We start from the raw sequence: 13,900 nt of genomic DNA on the forward strand, positions 1-13,900 counted from the left end.
ATAACTAATGAATGAGGAAAAACAACTCAAGATTTTACTTACGTTGTAATATATAATATCATAAAGGTCAATCATCCGAAGGATACTATATGAATATCTTTCTTAAAATTCTCTATGACTTTTAACTCTATTAAAAAGCTTTACTTTAATATGAGGTAATCGTATATTGTTACTTTTAATTGAATCCGATTTCACCCGAATATTCCATAACTTGTAACTGAATATTTAAAAAATCATTTTTGAAATGAAAAATACATTAACTTGATAAACTGAAATCACATGTAAAAATTTCACTACTTCTGCTTCTATATTCAAAGTATATCTTATTTTCCCATCATATCCATTAACTCGTGTCGTCCAGGTGTGATATATATGTATATACGGGTCAGTTACCTTAGTTTCCATCACTTTCAACACTTTGCACACCTGGGTAAAGTTTAATTTCACATGTTCTGTTTTTAACTACTAATTGTATGTATAACTGTGAATAAATCAGGTTAAAATAACTTATTCTATGCGGAATATACATACAACGTGAAATAGATTTCAATAAGAGACTTTGATATTTTACTGAAGTTAATTTTTAGCTTTTATCTGACCATACACACATTATTTTAAAATATCTATAGGATGACAAATTAATTTCAAATTGTTGTTGAAAGGAAAATGATTCAAAAAAAGTTCGGTTGTATTGGACACTGAATTTGAATTGTATTTAATATAATATAATATACATGTACTAATATATATATATATGCATAAACTTAAAATCAAATATCTACAAAATAGACAATATTATTGCACACACACACATAGATATTCAATTATACAGAATCATATGCTACGTATACCATGTTTTCAAACTGAATTCCGATTAACTTGTTAAATAAACAAAACATTATTTCACATGTAGATTTCTGTCACCTCTCTCACAATTTATATATACAGTGTAAAAAGGATTATATAGTTACCTACTATATGCCCATAATTCAGTCTTGTATATATGCTAATGGAGATAATTTTCACGGAAGATGAAGGGAATACAGTTTATCAGAAAAATAGTGAAATAGTGAGATCTGTAATCATGAGGTAATTTGTATCCTCTAGCAGATTTGATCTGATGTCAATCAGCTTCATAATCTGAGATGTTACCCCTGAACTATTCGGGCTTCGACTGACCTTCTGCATTACTGGGATAAAATCTACTTAAAAAACCCGGTTTCCTCAAGATTACAGGTACATCTTGCTAACGAGCACCAAATAGCATGGAACTTAGATCTGGTGTTTCCTATTGACTACAGACAACCATCTATCATCTCAACATCGTTTACGCGATATCTGGTCACTTGGACCAATGGCTACATTTCAACTTGTCCAACTGAATACTATCAGAACTAAATGTCTGGATAAAAAATAACACTGCACACGGTGATCATTCAATTGTGAATTTAGTAATTCTGAACAGATATTTTTTTAGTAGAGCAAGATAAAGTATTTCAATTTTGTCAATTATTTAATGGTTGATCTATATTACACCTTATGTTATTCACTTACAAGTCATCTGCTCTTCGTTCATGATTACAATAGCTAAGGTTTGGCTTGAATATTCTAAATATATTATCCATGTTCATTACGAGCGATAAGATTTTAAATCCAACTGAAGCGTTAACAGTGGAATGAATTGCAACTTGTGGTTGACCGTAAATTAGTATTCAGTGTAAAGTAAAAACTGATAAGATCATCAACTCAGCATAGCGCATCAATTATTAGCTAATTAAAATATTTTTTCCAGCCTATAAGTTTTGTTCGTTGTATTTAGTTACTTTGAAATACTGTTCAGTTACTAGAAGGTTAGAAGTAGTCATAGTATTTAGTCTTCTATAATGACGAAATTCGTGTTTTGAATCGTAACTTCTAGGTTAAGTAAATGATCAGTGTACGATGTTGTAACCAAATATATTCAGTATAAAGTCATGAACTTATGATCTTTGCTTATTGCAATATTATGGTGACTATTAATAAAAACGGAACATTGGTTACTCTACAAAATTAGACTCGTGTAATTGATCAATTACCTCATAACGTTCCTGAATGAACTGCTAAATTATACAAATCTAAATATTTAATGGAGTATGCTTTTTTTAGGGATGTGGAAATTATTTACGAATGAATATTAACAAACGTGAGGATTGAGTACGAGTCTCTCTTCGAATTTGTCTGATTACTCTGTGGAATTAATTTGTCCTCTACACTAATGTTTGTTTATATATGTCATTGTCGAGTCATGTTGATTTGATCTTATGCATACGGAGATAAAGTTTCGTATATAAAATGACTTTAACCAGTGCTTCCAGGTTTTCTATGGTGGTTTAGCTTCAAATGACTCATGATTTCAACCATAAAATTACTAAAATCTCCACAAAACCCCCTTCTGATAATAGAGAATTTAATGTTTTTTGCATATAAATATATTCGGCTTCGGAAATCATAACTATATTCATACCAAAAAAGTTTACGAATCATCAAAACTTAAATATTTTGGTAAATAATATGTTTATAATATCAGTATCGACGAAACTAATAGTGAGATTTTTTTAGTATAGAAGGATTTGCAGAGACTGTAGAATTTTCACAGTTTAAATTACAAAATAATCTTAGCTAGGTCACCATTGGTACGCACAGCTGAGGAGTCTCGCATTAGGACAAAACGGAAATGATGTGTTTCTAGATTGGATTTTTGTTTACATATTTTCAAACAACACACATTTGTTGTCTTCGTGTAAGTAATTTCAACAAATATATCATTCAAACAAAGTGTCGCACAATAGTTTCGATAAGTTTTCTCCTGTAACATGATAATTGTTTTCATTTATCACCGTATTAGTTTCAATAGTAAAATATCATCGGGGCTGATCCGAATCGAAATTACCATGAATTGTTGGAGCTACTACACTACAATTGGTATTTGGATCTTTTATGTTTCGCTAATGTTGTGATCTTGTAAAGTGGCAGTGGTAAGCAGTCAATACCTACTCCTATTAGTTGTTTTGTCTCCACACTAATAATTTATGTTGTGATCCTTACTTAATTCATTACCTTTTCTGCAGATATTAAAGTTCTTCTGAAAGCTTCCATTCCTGAATACCTGGTTACTGAAATGGGAAAGAGTGAATCTGATATAGAGTGTCTATCAACGACCCTGTATAAATGAGATATTTTGGAATACATTCATTCTAGTATATCTTGTGTACGAGCAAAATCATATGCCACAAAAAAATTTAAATCATCTACTTAATACAGAAGTATTTGTGAATTTCAAGTGCATTTCTTATTGAATTTATTTCAATAAATAAAGACTGATCAAAATTCATTTTTGCTTATCAACATTCACCTAATATAAACACTGAATATTAAATATCACATCCGTTAAATAAGCTGGTGGTTATCTTAACTCAGTAGCTTATTTTATAACACATCTGCATTTCAAAGGATAGGTACTAGATTTCAGTCTCACTGTAAACATCAACACTAAGATGTCCAGGTAAACAAGACAAAATTCATATTTTGAATTCCATTGTTAAACATAATCCATGTAATGACAGTAGCTTTCAATATAAATTACCTCATCGGCTGAATACCTAATAATATCTGTGGAATATTGAAATCACTAATCTGTGGGAAAAAAAGAACATAAACATCAGGTGCATACGAGATAATAATTATTCCTTGTTGTGAAGTAGAAAAACATACATCATTCAATTCCAATTCCTTGAATAATTGATAATATGTTTGTCATTACACGTGAAGGTCTTTTTTTAAATTGCACGGATTTTATGTATGATAAAACAACAAATCAATAACTCTTAGCTACCAATAAGAAGATATGAAATCTTTAGAAATTGTTTAATTCCAAATTAGATCTAATCACCAGCTGATATCAGTTGGAGAGTGGGCAATAATGTTCAGTGGTTTCGTGTTGGTTTAGAATTATTTCATAGTATACACCATCGATGACCCAGTCAGTGACTACGTTCAAGACATTCAGGTCTCATGGGAATCATAATATTCCTTGATATCCTTTGTATTTTGCACATATTAAACGATTTTCCACATAGTTGAACTCCAAAAATCAAAATCCCTACAATACTTTTATTCGACATAGGCAATCTTTGTTATTTTCTCAACTAATCACATAAACTGACCCATACATGTTGTGTACTTAGTTATCGATGATTATCTCGATACAATGCCAGTAAGTTAAATTACAAATTCTTCAAATATGTTATAGAAAAAAAGATCAGAAAGTCAATACACTGATTCTTAGAAAAAAACGGTTAAATAGAATAAATCCTCACACAAATAAACGCACAGACAAATACCTATATTTGTGATTTCCGAAAAATAGAGGGAACAGTTCAGTCAGAAAAAATGACTGAGTGATTGTCATAAGTACCGATTCCCCTTCCTTAATCTGAATTATGTCGCATGTTAGAGTAGTTTTTTTACACTGGGGCAATTTTTTTTGTCAGTAAAAACTAAATCTTATTTTAGGTATTTTGAAAAGTAAAAAAAGCTAATGGGGAATAAAAATCGCGGGTGGCATGGGACTGAATCCCATAGTGTTTCATCTGGTTCATGTTGATCTGATTATCTGACTAATCACAGATTTATAGATTTATATATATATATATATATATATATATATATATATTTCACATCTATCTATATATATCTTACGTCAAATTTTTGTTCGCATTCACTGAATATATAAATATGCACTGATGTCCACCCACTGGACAGAATATACTTGCATGAATGGAATATATAAGGCGTTTAGGAGACAATAGACTGTTAATTCTAAACTGGACAAAAAGGTGACATACTAGTTTTAGATTATTTCCACTTCCTTTTTTGTTATTTTTTTGAATTTGTTTATCTTGATTACATAATCGGGATTTACCTGTCTACGATGTATACATACGTGTACAGATTGTTAGTTTTCTAAATCCCAAGTGTTTTTATTCTAGTAGTTATTTCGTTGGTGTGCTTTTGACCTCGATCTACACTTATCATGTATATATATGTGCATGTATATGTGCGCTTGTGTGTATCTGCGTGTATGTGTGTTTAGTTTGATTTACGTAGGTATCAGGAAAACCAACAGTGAAGTGAAACCGAACTTTGATAATGCTGAAATTGAAAAATGTAAAATATATTTTATAGGTTTTACTGAACACCAGCTGAGTTTGTCATACCAAAGTAATTGGTTGTGAATCCTATGCATTTTTAAATTATTTTGGTTTATATTATGAAAACCAGCGGATAATAGAAAACATATGAATAATTTGTTGCTTTCGAAAGGATCATTGACACCGTTTTGAAAATGCTAATTAAACACTTGTTTTCTCTAGTAAAATTTTTACAATAATGTCTATTTAATTTTTAATTGGAACAACATCACCCACTGTGATTTAGGTTTCAGACGAAAAGTATCAATACCGAATGAATATGTGCATCTTGGATCCCATGTTCATCATTCAACATTTGCATCAAGTTAATCATCAAACAATTTTTAGAAATTATGTATTAATTTCAGGTGGAAATTGTAAATGATTTTTGAGTAGATATCAAGTGGAACTACTCAGATACACTCAAATATCTGTTATTGATCTATTGATTTGCTAGCTAGACCACTCAGCCGGGATACAGTGGTGTACAAGTCCGACTTAAATCGATCAACTATAGTGCCCAATTATCTTCCATTATCTTAGATGGATACTTTCCTCACGCTCGACATGGTTTAGCTCCACTGATCATGGCTTCTCACTAGAACTCCCATGCTAGAACGAAACAGCTGTCCGGTGTTTCCAGCTTCTCAATGTTAGACTGACAAGGAAATTTTCGGTTCGAATCAATTAGAATATTTTTCCAAGGTGATTTTCACTACGAAATAACACAGTAAATGATTAATGATATTAAATAAACATTATACTACATTGTAAATTGACTAAAGACATAAATGTACCCCGTTTGATTATTACTCAGAGGTTTCTGTAAAACATGCTAAGTGTTACGTGAAATTGTAAAGTGATTGGAGATAGTCTTCAGAAAACCTCGAACCTGGTTTTTGTGTTGGTTGACAGTCATCAGTAATATAGATGGAACTGATGTTCTCTGATCTATTAGAACCTACTTCATCCATTTACATAATCTGAGAAGTTACCGTTGAATTTTTTAAGCTTATATGATACCACAAGTTAGCAGTTTTTTTAGGATTCCCAAACTAAGAGGAATAAATTTTCCAGTGTTCATCAGCTTATAACGGATTGTAAATTATGGCAACTCACAGTGAACATTAGTAATAAATTGATTAAGAACTGAATATAATTAATGGTAGGTAGGACTAACTCCGCTTTATCAAATGATAATGATTACCATTGCTATTTATCTTATATTTCGAATGACATTCTCATTCTAAGTTTTATTTATTAATTTAACACTTAATTATCATTTCTTCATTGTCTTATTAATCTTAGTTTTATTGGTAGTCATGTTTCCTGTTGAAAGCAATTTCACTCTAAAGTATACTACCATTTTATTATCATGTATCAATATATATATAGCAACACTAGCTTTCGGTGTGTGTATGTGACGAATATAACTGCCGTCATTGTTGAACATGCCTATATAATGTATGATTAATTATTAAATAGATACTATGAACATTAAACAAGACAATACAAACTATAACAGTAGTCCCGTCAAATGAAGAACAACTCAAATGGCACGTATGAATGATATATAATTAATAATAGTCATAAGATTGTTAATACACTGACAACTTCAATAAAATCATTCGTTTCTTTTCGGTGTTACAAAAAGTCATGAAATAAGGAAGACAATAAGTTAATATCATTTACCGGTTATTGTTGCTTTTGATTTTGTTAAATTTTCTTACCCATCATCATGAAATTCTTGTACATGTAAAGAAGTAAGCTGAAATAGAAATTATTCGACATGTAACCATTTCTCGCAAATCTTTTTTACATTCAATAGCCTGTCTATCTAACTATATATTATTTATCAGTCTGTCCATCCCGCCTTCCATCTATTAACTAGTCTATGCTTCCACTTATAATTTTTCACTGTTAAAAAGATGCTCTACAAATTGGAATTTATTCATATCTCTGTTACACCGGAGGGAAATTGTTGAATGTTATAAACTACGGGAGAAAGAGTCGAAAGAATACTTTTACGTGACTATTTTGTAATGAATTTATTTGTTTGTGAAAAAAAGTTGAGAAAATAATGTACTATCAAGATTGAAATAGGAATTTACATCAAAATTGTTGAATTTAATGAATTTTATGTAATTTTTTTTAATCGATTGAAAGTTTCCACTGCAAACTGAAACTAATGTTTTAGTAAAAGTGTTTAGATTTTTCATTCTCTTCTGGGTTTGTCAGTTTAATTTGAATTATTTTACTGAATGTTGAGGTTATCACTAAAACTTACTGTAAATACCAGAGTTCCTAATTAGATGAATAAAATGTTTTAAAATCAAATCAATATGTTTAACCTCTTGTTCAGTAAGTTTGCAGATTGTGCTTACTTCTTTTAGATCACCTTGGTTGCTTGATTTAATCGACAGTTTATTTGAGTATTAGTTACTAATTTCAGAAAAACACATCCTAGATTATTATTTTGGTTCACTTTTACCAAAAAAGTCAGAAAATATTATAATAGTAAGCCAATATTACATGAAAAAGGCATATTGGTAATGAACGAGAACTTGGGTGGGGACAACCACTCATTAAATGCTTCATTTGCAAATCTTCCATCAATTGTCCTTTATATTCTGTCTGATTCTTCCGATCCACAATTCCTTTCAATTTCCCCTTCTTTTTTCCTCAATTTGATCTTCTCAGCCTTCTGTTGTCAGCTATTCAACTTTTGATTGTTGTTACATACTACTTAAGTCGACAGACATAAGTAGCATACACCACATATTAATAAACAATGGTTAATAGATGATTTTAAACCCTATCCATACTCAGGCATTTTCTAACTTGGGTTTTAAGGAATTGAGAAGAAAATTGCAATACATTAAACATTAAGTCAAATTCACTCACAGTAACACAGTGTTTAAGAACTAGATGAAAAAGTGGGGAAAAATTACAAGTTTTTAGGGGATTTTTGGCAGTGATCAGCAAAAGAATCTAAGAGACGCGTCTCGTTTTATTTGAAGTCCATCAGTTGAATGTACCTACATTGTAGTTGGTTTTTACTCATAGACTCGAACTCAGTGTTTTTCACTTCAAACGCCTAACCCACTATCCATTGAGCTACTGAGCCCGGATAATCACTAGATTATGTAACTGGGATACATTTTAATTAATTTATAAAGGTTTGGATCTTCCTGTTCTTAACATCAACAACGGGATTGATGTATCTCTATTATTTGTAACTCAGCATATATTTGTAATAAATATTTTATAAAGGAAAATTTCAGTTAATTGGTAAGATTTTTAGAAATGATTTAAATATTATTATTATTATGAATAATGCTACAATGTGGAACAAAACATTTAAGTAATAATTGCATAACTATTAACAAATAATTGAGTCCATGAGTCAATTAAAGCTAGACCACGATGGAAAACCTGAAAGCATTAGATGGCTGTTTCGTCCTAGTATGTAACTCATCAATAGTGCACTGATATTAACAAATAAGTTAGTCAATTTTTTTCTAATAATAACGTATGACAATATCTCTTGAAAATATCTTGAGGATTAGAGGTTTATTTAATAATCTGAATAGAATTTCTTGTTGAAAGTGAGATTATAAAGACTTATTGGTTAATCATGAACTCTTTAGGAATTATGTTAAACTGAATGACATTCTGGTAATATTGCTTTTCATTGAAAGTACTTTCTACGTTAATCAACATGTATTAGCCTGTTGTTTATCATACTTATTATGAAATAATTTTATTACCATCATAAGTTATAGCTTAATTGATAGAGTAATAACACTGTGACTCAGTCACTGGTTTAGATTATAAGATTGACTATTACATACTTTTAATTTTAATCATCATTATGGTATGCGGAAATGTATCAGCAAAAATAAGTATTTAGAAATATTGTTAGATTTCAATACATAATCAATTTTCATGATAATATGATTTATTTGTATTGGAAAGGTGTTGTGTTCATAAAACTGTCAGCGACTGAAATTAACATTTTTCTCATGGGTCATCATGTTTGATTTGAATATCAAGCAAACCTGATTATTTTGTATTATTTTAGATTGCAATGAAAGTGAACTACTAAAATTCAGTAAACAAATGGTAATGAGAAGGGGTTTTTTGTGGAGATTTAGTATTTTCATAGTTGAAAGCATGAGTCAATTGAAGCTAGACCACCATCGAAAACCTGGAAGCACTAGACGACCGTTTCGTCCCATTGTGGGACTCTTCAGCAGTGTGCATCCACGACCTCGCCTCGCGAGATTCGAACCCAGGACCTACTAGTCTCGCACCAGAGCACTTAACCGATAGACCACTGAGCCGGCATCCGATGGTGTTTGTGTCTAACTTCAACCAATCTACCAAGTTGAGCAACCGTTCACCAATTATCTTCAGTGAGTTCCTATCTCACTTATTAGCTAATTATGAACTCTTTAGGAACTATGTTAAACTGAATGATATCCTGGAATGCAGAAAATCTAACCCACTAACTCAATCAGTATCTAGAATATACTTTTTAATAATGAAAGCTATTGACAACAATTAACAATCTGATAATCGAAAATAAAAACTGATAACTGAATGATTTCGAATTTATTATAATGTTTAATCAGACAATGATTAAATGGTACTTTCGTTCAAACATTTCTGAGTTTTATTTAACATACTTCATTTATACTCATTTATTATTTGAAATAGTCAGTCAATAGTTGTTGCATCGAATCTGACGAATAAGATGTAAGTGGAAAAGAGAATTTGAAAGAAAGAAAAAAACAAACTATGTCAATGTTCTAACATTAAACTGTTTCCAAAATATGCATGTTTTATAATTTTAATTTAACACGACACAAATTCATTTTAATGCATTTATAGTTTAAATCATAACAACTAACTATAGACTATATATATGTGTGTTGTCCATAAACTAGTTTATTTGCGTATTTTTAATGCTAAAAACAACTAATCTGTTATAGTCAGTTTTGTTCTAATGAATGGATAATGAACCTTGTTCAATTGAAACTGAAAATAAGACGTCATAACTATAATTTGTGGTTACTTGTCACTATTGTTATTATTAATTATATAACTAGGGTATGAATTGTTGTAGGAAATTAGTTGTTCGAAAATTAGACTAAAATGACTAGTGTGTATGCAAATTAATAAATATTTCTAGATTCTAATTTCAATTTTCAATCATTTTTATTTCCCTATTCACATTCATTTGTCCGACAACTTAGTTACCGATCCGTAGAAAGGAACGTATCCATTTTGCTAGTAATTACATATGCCGATCGTTTACTAAAGTAGCTTATTAGAACATCTAGTAATTTAAAAGCAATATTTAACTCAAGTTGATATCAGCTGGAGAACTAACTCATAAGTCTTAATGGTTCTACAGTTGATTTCATCCCGTAATGAAAATTACCGTCAAGTCATATAAGGTCTCTACAACTTATAGAAACAAAAAATCATCCAAGTTTCTATCCCAATTAAAACTGTTAGTGGACTTGAGGAATAAATAGTAAACTGTAACTGGACATCTATCTAATGCTATGTAGATTCCAATAGTCTCATAATTTTGTGAAACAAAACACTTACCTGTTTCCAGTTGACTTTTTTTTGTATTTAATTTCAGTCATACGATTCTGAAGTCAGTTGTAGCTTAGGCGGATGTCCTTTGGCGGGGTACTCTCTGAACTGGTTGATCTGTTTTAAAGCTTTCAATGTCGTTCTGGTTAACATTATCAATATCTACTACATGCAATGTTATCCTCAAAAGAAATTGCGCTAGCTGTGATAAATATTACACTAAATATTGCAGACTACAAATACACGAAAATCTGCTTAGAGTGAAGGGACATGATATGTTATCACTGTGCAACTAGAGAAAAATGGTCATTTTGAAATTCTGGATAGCGACAACTGTAAGCATGCTAACACATTCTTAGAAGTATGATATTAAGATCGATTAGGGATTCAATAGCTACATCAATATAGATCCAGTCTATCAACACATACATGAAATGTTAGTCAGTCATATCGTCCGAGGTCAACCGAACATGACAGTCAACAGGAATCTAAAGATAAATAAAGACGAAAAACCTACTAAAACACTCACGCACAAACAACTCCATCAGAACGAACTAATTTAATACTTGTGAAATAATTAAAAAGCTCACTTATGTGGACTGATAATGTTGTTCAGAATAACAACAAAAGCTTCATAATTATCCATTTTGCCCAAAAACCACAACACCATCAGGGGTAAATTTCATATTTGTAGCCACTGTCTTTTGTACATATGTTTTAGATGACGTAATAACTGTTGTTCGCTTTAGCTTTAGTCACAGTATTCTTATTACGAATCGAAACACTACCGTTTCTAATTTATTTAATCAGTCAGTTATTTTAGTATGGAAATTAGACATTAACATCAAGGTTACTGGAAGTTTATCCAAAATTTGCTCTTTAAATGATAATTTCACTTAACTTGTGGGTGGACTGTTTTTTGTTTTTCAAGTAGTTAGTTTATATGATTGGATAACTTTTTGTAATCAATACGCAAATCTTTCAGTATTCCCGTTGTTGATATTCAGGACAGCAATTGATCAGTCACTATTGGGATGTGTACATTCGGAGCTGACTGTCTTTATGGTGCCTTAAAAGCTACGAATTTGTTTGACAGGTTTGAAATTAAAAGCGGTGCTTGAAGTTTATCACTATGGTATAGCGAATAAAGCGTCAGTATTTGAAATGATAAGTGCTGCGTTCAAAAATGAATATCAGCACTGTAGTGCGGGTATATCCAGTTGATGGGTTTCAAACATAGTAAAAATGCAAGTCCTGGATCTCACTGCTAGCCATAAATCAAATAGTTTTAAGAAATTTTAAAGTTAACAAACATTTTAAGTGTTTCACATAGTTTTATAGTCATTGGTCAAAAAAATCCATTTTAATCATCAATTAATTGTACTTTTAACTTTATAACACCTATTGGAATCATGAACCAATCAATGTTAGACCACCACTGGAAGCCGTGACCAGTGGAGTTCAGCTATGTTGGATGTGAGGTAGTTACCCACGGAGGAAATGGAAGATGATCGCATGATATTGTGGATTGATTGAAGTAAGACATTGACAACGTTGGATGCCGGCTCAGTGGTCTATAGATTAAGAGTTCTCGCGCGAGACTGGAGGTCCTGGGTTCAAATTCCGGGTTCAGGATCGTGGATGTGCACTCCTGAAGAGACCCACATTAGGACGAAACAGCCATCTAGTGCTTCCAGTTTTCCAATGGAGGTCCATCATTAATCAGTTCATGATTTCATTGAAGTTCAACAATCTCCACTGCCCCGAACTGAAAATTTGTAAGATTTTCATTGATTCACAAACACAGTTTCACAATGTTTGTTTGTGTAATAGCAATATTATCTCTTAGGTTGGATTGCTTTAAAACTCCGCCTATAGCTCTTCTAGGGCTACCGCCGGTCCCAAGCTCGGGTAAAAGAGGAGGGTTGGGAGTAGGGTCAGCATCCCAATCTCGCGGAAACCAACCTTGCTAAAAAACGCTAATCAGGATTGCTTCACAGAAAGAGTGAAAACACCAATTATTTTCTGAAACTACATATTGATTTTACAAAAACCGTCGGTACGTTTCATTATGAAACATTCTTATAATTTACCATTCTGTAACTAACCCGCTGAGCAAAACACATTGCGAAAAATGGTTGTTGTGTTTTTTACATAAATCAAGTTGGACACACGTCTTAGTATATAGTGACTTCTCAGAAGTTTACTGTTTGACGGCTTGAGTGTAAAGTGGGACGGAAAAATTAGACAGCCTGTTAGAATTATCCAATCGTTCAGTGTATAGACAAAACTTATAAGAGGTTTAGACAATTCTCTTCAGAAGATGATTACGTTTATAAATTATTGAATCGTGACCAATATCATTCTTTTATTATTTCGTCTTGACAGAAGTTTATCAGCTATTGCGTAATAAATAAACCAATTTGTTGTCTATACCTCACTGAAGATGAATTGTCAAAACAACATGGCAACAGGATTTCTTTGTTATTAGTTAATAAATAAAGTTAGACGCATAATATTATTCAAATTAAGTTTGATAATCGTTGTGTCATAGTATTTATTAGTTAGGACATAATGTTTAATGATTCAGTGACTCAGTATATCTTTCATTGAAGTCTTAAATCAACTTATCTGTTATTTATCCTCAGTACAATCTGGAGGCAATATATATATATATATATATAGAAAGAAATTCATGTTTAATAGTGGCCAATTTGTTTCAAAGTTTAAAAATTAAGGTAACTGTACAACATATGCAAGCTTCCTAATAAATTTATTTCAGTGCTATTATTTATTGATTTGTTATTTCTCGTTGTCCAACTGATGAGGCATAAATATTGATCAGGTTAACTTTTTACGTAATCGTATGTTTTCTTAATGTTTATTGTTTGGCTTTATATAGTTTGTTATCATGACAGTGTGAGACCAGTTACTAACCATCCTTATATTCTTCAATACTCTTTAAGATAGTTCTATTTTCATATGACTTTTCGAGGAATTTGTCATCCACCTTAGACTACATGAATGGTGTAGTTGTGTTTGACAAAGATACTTGGAAA

This window comes from Schistosoma mansoni, chromosome W (genome assembly GCF_000237925.1).
Source record: "Schistosoma mansoni strain Puerto Rico chromosome W, complete genome".
Taxonomy (NCBI): domain Eukaryota; kingdom Metazoa; phylum Platyhelminthes; class Trematoda; order Strigeidida; family Schistosomatidae; genus Schistosoma; species Schistosoma mansoni.